This window comes from Gallus gallus, chromosome 13 (genome assembly GCF_016699485.2).
Source record: "Gallus gallus isolate bGalGal1 chromosome 13, bGalGal1.mat.broiler.GRCg7b, whole genome shotgun sequence".
Classification (NCBI taxonomy): domain Eukaryota; kingdom Metazoa; phylum Chordata; class Aves; order Galliformes; family Phasianidae; genus Gallus; species Gallus gallus.
Genome location: NC_052544.1, coordinates 11,858,608 through 11,867,056, shown reverse-complemented (window position 1 = coordinate 11,867,056; position 8,449 = coordinate 11,858,608).

The following is an 8,449-nucleotide window of genomic DNA, read 5'->3' as shown; positions in this document are numbered from 1 at the left end:
TCCCCTGAAAAAGATCATTCCTCTTCCGTTGCAGCACTCCTGGAAGTGCAGTCCTATGGAGGAGACGCAGTGGGAACACCGCCGTGTGGTTCAACTCAGGCGAAGTGATGGCTTTGTTGCCTCCTCTCCGCCAGGTCATTTCACACCAGCTGGGTATCTCTTCTGTTCTCTTTTTAAATTGTACAGCAGCTCATTCAGATGTCTCCAAACGCTGCCAGCTTTTCCGCATGCAGAAGGGAGAATTGCAGCATCGCTCCAAAACCAGAAAAAAAAGAATGGTTTTGCTAGACATTGAAACGTGGAAAAAAATCCTGCAAAGGCAGAAAGTGTGGCTCTCTCACTGGTAGGACAGTGCCTGTTCCTTGGTCACGCTTGGCGGCCGACGATCATAGTAATATCAGGCAATTAGGGCTTTCATTTTCATTAGGCTAATTAATTGTTTGCACAGCGCCCTGAATATGGAATCATTTTCCTTTGGAAGGAATAAAAGGATTAGAATGGCTGCATCCCAAGATGCTCGGAACGTATTTTATTTATTTTATGGGAGAAAAATTCTCTCGTGCCCCAAATGCAAACCATACACTCGAGCACTAATGCCTGCGCTGGGACATTTACATCAGCGGAGACGCTCACAGATGATACATATGTCCATCCATCTGCCTTCACGCTCCATATGGCATCTGGGCCTCCTGCTGCATGCCGATGAGCCCGCTCAGAGGCTGGAGTTGTCTGTGTGCTGCCAGGTTTGTGTGTCGGCTGTGTCAGGAGCCGGGGGGCGATGAGCGATGCCCTGGGATATGGGCTGTCCCGGCATAGCGATGGGCACCGCATTGGGATCACGCTGGGAGGCCGTGACACTGTGGTTGTAATCATACCAAAGGCCCTCGAGAGGTTTATGCTCTGAGTAAATCAAAGGCAAATGAAACCCAGGCGAGGATTTCATGAAGAAAGGTACCCAGTGGATGCAGTATTGCAGAGGCGATTGCTAGCTCTGTTTTTCAGTGTTTGTCCCATTCAGTGCCTCTCTGTGCTACCTATTATTAAACGTATATTTCATATTAAATTGTTTCAAGTCCAATAAAAGCTTGCAGAAAGGCATTTCAGTGGGAACTGAGGGGACATATCCAGCCTTCAGCTTAGGGGAGAGGTTCCCATCCTATGTGTGCTGGGTTGTGTAAGCATCCCTGGTGTCAGTGCTGGCAGGCAAAGTCCCTGCCCTGGTCCTGTCAAGCCCATAAATGCAGTATTTTGGGTGCAGCATTGCTTCATACGTGTGTGCGTTGGGGCGTGGGGAGCAATCCCCGCAACAGATGTGAACGTGCAAAGGACATAACCACGCACTACCATCATTTCAAGAGCTTTACTGCATTTCACTTACTTTCCCTCATGGGTCCCTTCTCTTAAGCTTTCTTCGTGGTGAATATTCTGAGGTTTTTGCGTGGTCAATTGGAAAATCCCGAATTTTCATACTGTTTTCCTCCAACCGAAGTCTCCCAAGTACTGACCGAGGAGGAGGACAGCGACCCAGAACAGACATGAAGGAGTTTGGACAACTGCCCTACATTAGAGGATGGGTTTGCTTTGGAAACGCTACGTGCATCACACTCTGTTATAGGGAGTTGATTTCAATAGCAAATCTCTTGCAACAGGGTGTCACTTCTCTTCCATACATTACTTGAAATGCTTTATTAATTTGATGACCTCGTGGGCTCTGAGAAAAAGCCATTTATCAGTGCTTTGAGGAAAGAGAGCTCCTCGGAGCTAAAGGGACTGTTTTGTTGCTCAGATTTATTGGTTGGCTGACTTAATTCTCCATTCAAACACGATGATTTTTAGCTGCCGGGCAGTGGCCCTTTCAGTGTGGAAGCTAATTAACTGCTAGAAGTCTTCGTAGCGAGGCTGTTCTTGTGCTGTGTGTGTTGTTTTTTTTTTTTTCAATCCAGAGAAATAAAGCAAACACGATCCTTGAGACACAGGTTGCATGGATACCGTATCAGCGCAGACACAGAGCCCTGCTGACGACTTCGTCTTACAAAGACAGTAAGGCTGGCACCGGCCGTTGGTGGCGTGACAATATACAGAGGTAAGATGAGAAAACAGCATCTGACAACGAAAGGAAGAAGGGAGGGCAGAGCCACGATGGGACGAGATTAGGGGGAGTAGCAAAGGCTGTTCGTTGTGAGCAGTGAGTTCTGCTCCCCGGAATATTTCTGGGAACACTTTATGACCCCGGTGCTGTTTCATGGGATGGCTGAAGGAGGGACAAGCAGCTCTAGAAGCTCAGGTGTGGACATTCCAGGGCTGGTTGTACTCCATACAGTGTTTCTGTGAAGCACTGCTGCCCTGCTCCCTGCTCCAAGCCCGTAGGTGCGAATGAAATATAAATCACAGCTGCAAGCTGAAAGCAGGGAATCCCTCACTGGCTCCACTGAGCTCCCCATCTGTCTTCATTCCTGACAGCTTGATTGCCTTTATCATCATCTTTAAATGCAGAGCTGCAAATACCATCAATGGTCATAAGGAGCGGCGGTTCTTCCTGATGTACTTCAACCAGCATCCTCTGCAAGTGGAGCCAGGTGGTTTTCCCCTGAGATTTTGGACTGTAGAGAGCAGAGAGTAGGAGCAGAGAGGAGCATCCCTGGGTGTGTTGTTGGAGAAATCTGGCATCACCAGGCTCACTCTCAACCAAGAGGAAGGTGCAGAGAACCGAATACAGGAGAAGGAACCTCTGCATCCCGGGGCTGCTGATGGAGCTCACCTGGCCTTGGGCAACCAGGGGGAGCTCCAGAAGAGAGATGAAGTTACCTGGCAGCTTGTTTTCTAGAACAGTGAGGACAGTTCTAGGGGAATTATGGAGAAAGTTTGGCATGGAGGACACTGGATAGGAGGAAATGAAATCTGTGGATCAGTATTGTCCAGAACAGCACCTTGGGATATGTGACAACTATCAGCTGCTCCATCTCTCAGCTCTCAGCCATAGCTCAGCATCTCCTGGTCTCCAAGGAAACCTCAGAGCAGGGCAGGACATGGGCAAGGTGTGGGGAGACTACAAGGATGCACCATGTCTGGAGCCAGTGGGACACACCTATCCCTTCGGTCCCTTTGTGCCCCATTGAAGCCACTCCAGCATGAAGCACACCTCTGGTCCATGAGTTGTGTCACTTCCTATGTCACTGCTGATCTTCTGGAGTTTAAATAGCTGTGCTCTGCTTCACATCACTCTGTCCTTGCAGAGCTGCAGCACACTGCCGTTGCTCTCCTCTCAGCAGCCCCAGACTGCCTGAGGACACGCGATTTATTCAGCTGAAAGGCAGCCCGGGTCATTACATGCCATGCTGAACCCAAACAGCAGGAGTACGGGGATGGGAGCAGTGCCTGGAGATTTGGGCTGAAGCAGGAGGATGCTGCAGGGACCGCTCATGTGCAGCCCCAGTGGGTTACAGTGTGCAGGGGATATCCCAGAGCAGGATGGGGAAGGAGCTTCCAGCATGGAGCTAGCACAAGCCCCGAGGCCATTCCCATTAGGCCATTCCCATTACCGCTAGAGGCAGCTCTTGTTTTGAACTCAGAGAAATCAGCCTGGCACTCACAGGCACAGGGCTGCAGCACTGTCCTCCCCTGAGGCCGTGCAGGCCCTCACCACAGCCCACGTGGGGTCTCACAACCACCGCAGGGTCCTCCAGCTCCATGGGGTTCCGTAGCCCATCCAGCTGTGAGTTTTTCCCATGGTGCCTAATACAGCGTGTTAGAGTCTGGGTGGGCAGCAGATCCCCAGAACAGCCCCCAGCAGCCCTGACAGAAGGGGCTGTATGCTGCGTAGGGCACATGGGACGTGTCCCCTATGGGCACCCCAGCAGCAGGAGGGCAGGAGATAAAAGCCAGCGCTGAAGGATTTGGTTTGTCCTTCTTTCTTCGTAGATTAACAGATGCAGCTTTGATGGAGGGATTTAGTGATTACAGTGACTTAATTGCATGGGGAAAGCATTTCCTAGTAATTCCTTGTTTGTCCAGCTTGGCTAGCGGGGCACTGCCATCGCTCTGCAGGCAGCGAGGACATGGGCTGGCACAGGGCATGGTACCACATGGCACTGCCCCTGCGCTCCTGCCAGGACCTCAGGACAAGCCCAGACAAACGGCCAGTGCCCATGGCTGTGTCCCTGCCTGCTGCATGCCTCGGGGAGCCCTTGGGAGGCCTGGTTCACCCACCCACTCTTCCTTTGGCCTCTCAGCATGTGGGGTCTGTAGCGGCTGGGATGTCCCCTGCAGCTGCCCATCCCAGCAGGGCTCAGCCTGGGTGATTTCCAGCGCTGCTCTTTTCATTTCAGTGCAGCAGGAGAGGAGGCTTACGGTCGCCTTAAAGGAATAAACGATGCATAAAAATATTTGATCAATTAAGCCGAACGATTTGGCAAGCAAAGCTCCCGCTGTACCCATCCTCCTCACAATTGCCTCATTATCCAGCACTAAATCAAGCTGTCACTGCTTTTTTCTTTTTTTTTTTTTTTGGCTTGGGGGTGGGGAGGGAGGGAGCTGCTTTCCAAAGCAGACAGCGGAGCTGGGCACTGAGTCACCCCGAGCATCCCTCCCCACCGCCCCCTCACTGCATCCCACTCCAAGCAGGATCTGCCTCCGTGCTGCTCCTCGTTAATTTCATCCCAGTGATGGGAGTCCAGCAACGGGAGTGAGCCCAGGAGGTACCCGGGAAGGCCAACCCATCATTGGAGCTTACATGTGCTGAGGGTTTGTAGGATTCCTGGGGACCCACTGCCAGTGCTGGGAATGGTGGAGATTCCCGTGTCTCCTAGTGGCTGGTCTCACACTGCTCTCCTTTCTAGGTGAAAGCCTGTGGTTGCTGAGTGCCAGGGAGGCAGCTCTCTTCTATCCAGTTTGGGTTCCTGCTGGCCTGTGGATCCAAAGACATTGAAGGAAGACACCCATGGGTACACCTTTACCGTGGCATCAGACCTTCCTTTTTTTGAATTGGGAAACCACGAGAAGCTGCACTGAGGAGCCTCTCATATGAGCAGATCCCAGAGGAGCTGTGTGCATTTGTGCACAAGCCCTGGACACCACACATGGAGTTTTCTGCCATTCATTGACCAACCGAACCCATTTGCTGTGAGCCTCAGCACTTCGCTGACCCAGAGGACCTCCCCAGGTCCCACTGTTGGCACTCTCAGCAGCAGAGCACCCCCCGCTCTGCCCTCACTGGGAGACTGGGGTCCCTCCAAGTGGGTCCCCTCACCCCCAGCAATGCCAGGAGCAGCGGGCACTGCACGCAGTGTGCACTGGTTGGCTCCGGTGCCCTCTTACTGCTGTCCAAACACAGGGTGCTCCCGCTGCTTTACCGCCTTGCTAATTGGCTGCAAAGAGCAGACGGGTATTCAAATCGCAGCTACATTTGAACTTCGGATTTGTCCTTTAAATCCAATTTCTACGAGGTTCCCCCCAGCCTCGGGGGTGGCTGGGAATGCAGACGAGTGCAGAGCCATGAACCAGAGCAGTAAATCCCCACCATGCAGCCCCCATTGCTCCAGGGGAGCACCGCTCGGATTGCTGTACAATTCCCCTGATGAAGCTCTCTGATGGAATCTGTGCGGGATAACGCCGTGCACTGCATGTTGAGCGAAGCACCTCCGTGATTCATGGAAATAATTGAGCTCTCTGCCTGTCCTCCACCCACGGCCCATCTCAGTCACCTCTGCAATTTGTTTCTTTGTCTGTTCCCCAGCTCTGCTGAAGCTGGGAACACTTTGAGCGGCACAGCAGGCTCCAGTTCTCCTTACATCAGGTCAAATAGCAGCTCTGGAAAAGCCAGAGCACCTCCAGCTGGGAGAGGCTGGCTTTTCTGGGCTCCCACTGTGATGTCCACCAGTGAGGTGGGGATATCCACACATGAGTGGCCGGGGAGCAGCCCTGGGCAGCAGCGATGCAGTGAGGGTGGAGGAGCTTCCTGCAGGAGCATTTCCTCTCCTGCACAGCCTTCTCTCAGCAGCTGTGTGCCAAAGTTCTGCTGAGTGCTGAAGTGTCTTCGATATGTGCCCATAGGCTCAGCTCCATTAATTGTCTCTACCTGGCCCAAATGATTTTTGTTAACACCTGAAATCTGGATCTTGGACTCAGAGATGATCTTTGAGGTCACAAACCCCATCGGAACCCTCTCTTACGACACCTCCAGGAGCACACGGCCACCAATCCAGAGACTCAGGGCTGCTGCTGGGCAAACCCAGCGTGGTGCCAGCTGTGGGGCAGAAAGGACGATGGCAAAAGCACAGCTCTAGAGGAGGGCTGCAGCTTTGGGTCTCTGCATTACTCAGTGATTTCAGATCACAGATGGAAATGCCCATGAAAAGTTCCTTATCAATAACCTGTTCTGTGACCGTGGCCCCGTCTCTCCTGGGGTTGCCGCAGCCTTGCTGGGGTCACCGTGCTTTGGGACAGGAGTGGCTCCGTGCCACCAGCTCACAGCATACTGGGGGCTGGGATGGGCCCTTCTCATTGCTCAGGAGCGATGCTAACGGCTTTCTGGTTTAATTACATGGAATTATGAGCGTGCAGCAGCACCGGGTCCTTCGGCACAGCACGGAGCGTGTTGATCGCCGTGCAGCGTGGTGGCATTTACTGCTTTTGAAGATAAAGGCAAAGCCACATTGGGGATATGTGTCTTTTACGGTCCAACATCAGCTGCCTGCAGGTCCAGAGAGCTGTGAGCGGGAGGGGGAGAGCAGGAAGGCAAAATAAACAGATAAATCCCGGGAACATATGGCTCGTGTTCGGGATCTTTACGCATGAGGCACCCCACTTAATAAAAGTTTAGGACAGAAAAGCCAAATAAAATTGATAATCTGCCCAGAGAGGGTGATTCAGATGAAGTAAGCACATTACAAGAGGGTGACTGATTTACAGTTTTCTTCTATTTTCAGTTTTATGACTATTACAGTTATTCTTGTGAATATAATTCATTACCGTGCTATTATTCCCAGAAGTGAAAATCAAAGGTTTATCAGCCGACACCAGCAAGCATGAAATACGGCCCCAGCACGCGGCGCTAAGCCGGAATCAGAGCCTCAGTGCCAGCCCAGGAGGACTCTGCGAGCCCCCGGCCCCACACTGCAGTGTGCTGAGCACTACGGGGAGCAGCAATGAGCGATGTCCATGGGAGACATGTGGGCATGGACAGTCAAGTGGGAAAAGGAGGCTGGCTTGGTTATTTGGGAAAAAAACCCCGCAGTATTCAGGTGATATTTGTTAGCAGCTCGGTGTGGAAGAAGAGGCACCAAATGGGAGGCAGCCCCATGCGTTTTGGGGGCTCCCAGCACACGCATGCCATTGCACGGGGGTATGGGGTGGGAGCTTGGAACTGTGAACCGAAATGGGGTGAATTCAGGGGAGAGTTTTATTTTGGTGAACAGCTATTGCTGGAAGACATGGACTAAAACAGGGTTTTATCCAACCTAAAAAGCAATCAACAGAGGAATGAAGTGTAATTTCGGTTGTTGCTCGGCGGTTATCTGTTCCGACAGCCTGTGTTTAACACAGATGCCATCATTACTGTGGCTGCTGCTGAAGCCAAGGGTGCAGCCGGTGCCCAGCCCTCCCTGCCCTGACCCCGTGGGTTTCAGCCTTAGTCACAGCCCAGGCTGCGAAGAACAACACAGACCCTTCCAGCCTAACCTCTGCTCCTCCTCTCAACAAGCATCTTCTGACACGCCACACTTTGCTGTCCCCCATTCTGTCCCATGACGGAGCCTCATCCCAATGCAGCACTCCTGGTACCCCCAGCAGCAAAACCATCCACAGATATCTCATAGCTCTCGGCTAAAAGATGTCCAGTAACTAAAGACAGCATGAGCCCTGCACAGACTGCACCCTTCACACCAGCATCCTGGTGCTGCTGAAGTGATGGAAAGGGACCACCAGGACTGCAGATGATTCCCCATAAAGCTCTCCTTGCTTCCATCCACCCATGGCTCTCAGTTTGTTTTGTTATTTAATATATTTGGTGGTTTTTTTTTTTCTCCCTGGAATTTGTCTCATCTGAAGCCCTCTGATATCTCTCTGGTTCTGCTTCTCCTCTGGCTCATGTGCTCTCAGGGCATCAGTCCATAGCACTGTCGTCTGAGCCATGCGTGGGGATGGGGAATACGAACACAGAGCCAAAGAGATTCTCATCGCCAGGAAGTGCCACAGTGGGAGTGGAGTTTCTAAAGCCAGAATTGCTTAAAAGGCAACAAAAGGCCCCAGCTGTGTTGTCAGGGTCTGTCCTCAGCCCTCTGCTCCCTCCAAAGCCCAGGATATGGCACGCCCGGAGCAGCTGGAGGCACGCAGCTGGGATGGGCTGTGATTGCTGTTTAACTGCTGTAGTGCAGGAAAAAACCAGCACTTAAACAAATGTGTCCATCACACTGAGTGTGCTGAGGCTCTGCCCGCGCTCAGAGCGAAGCAAACA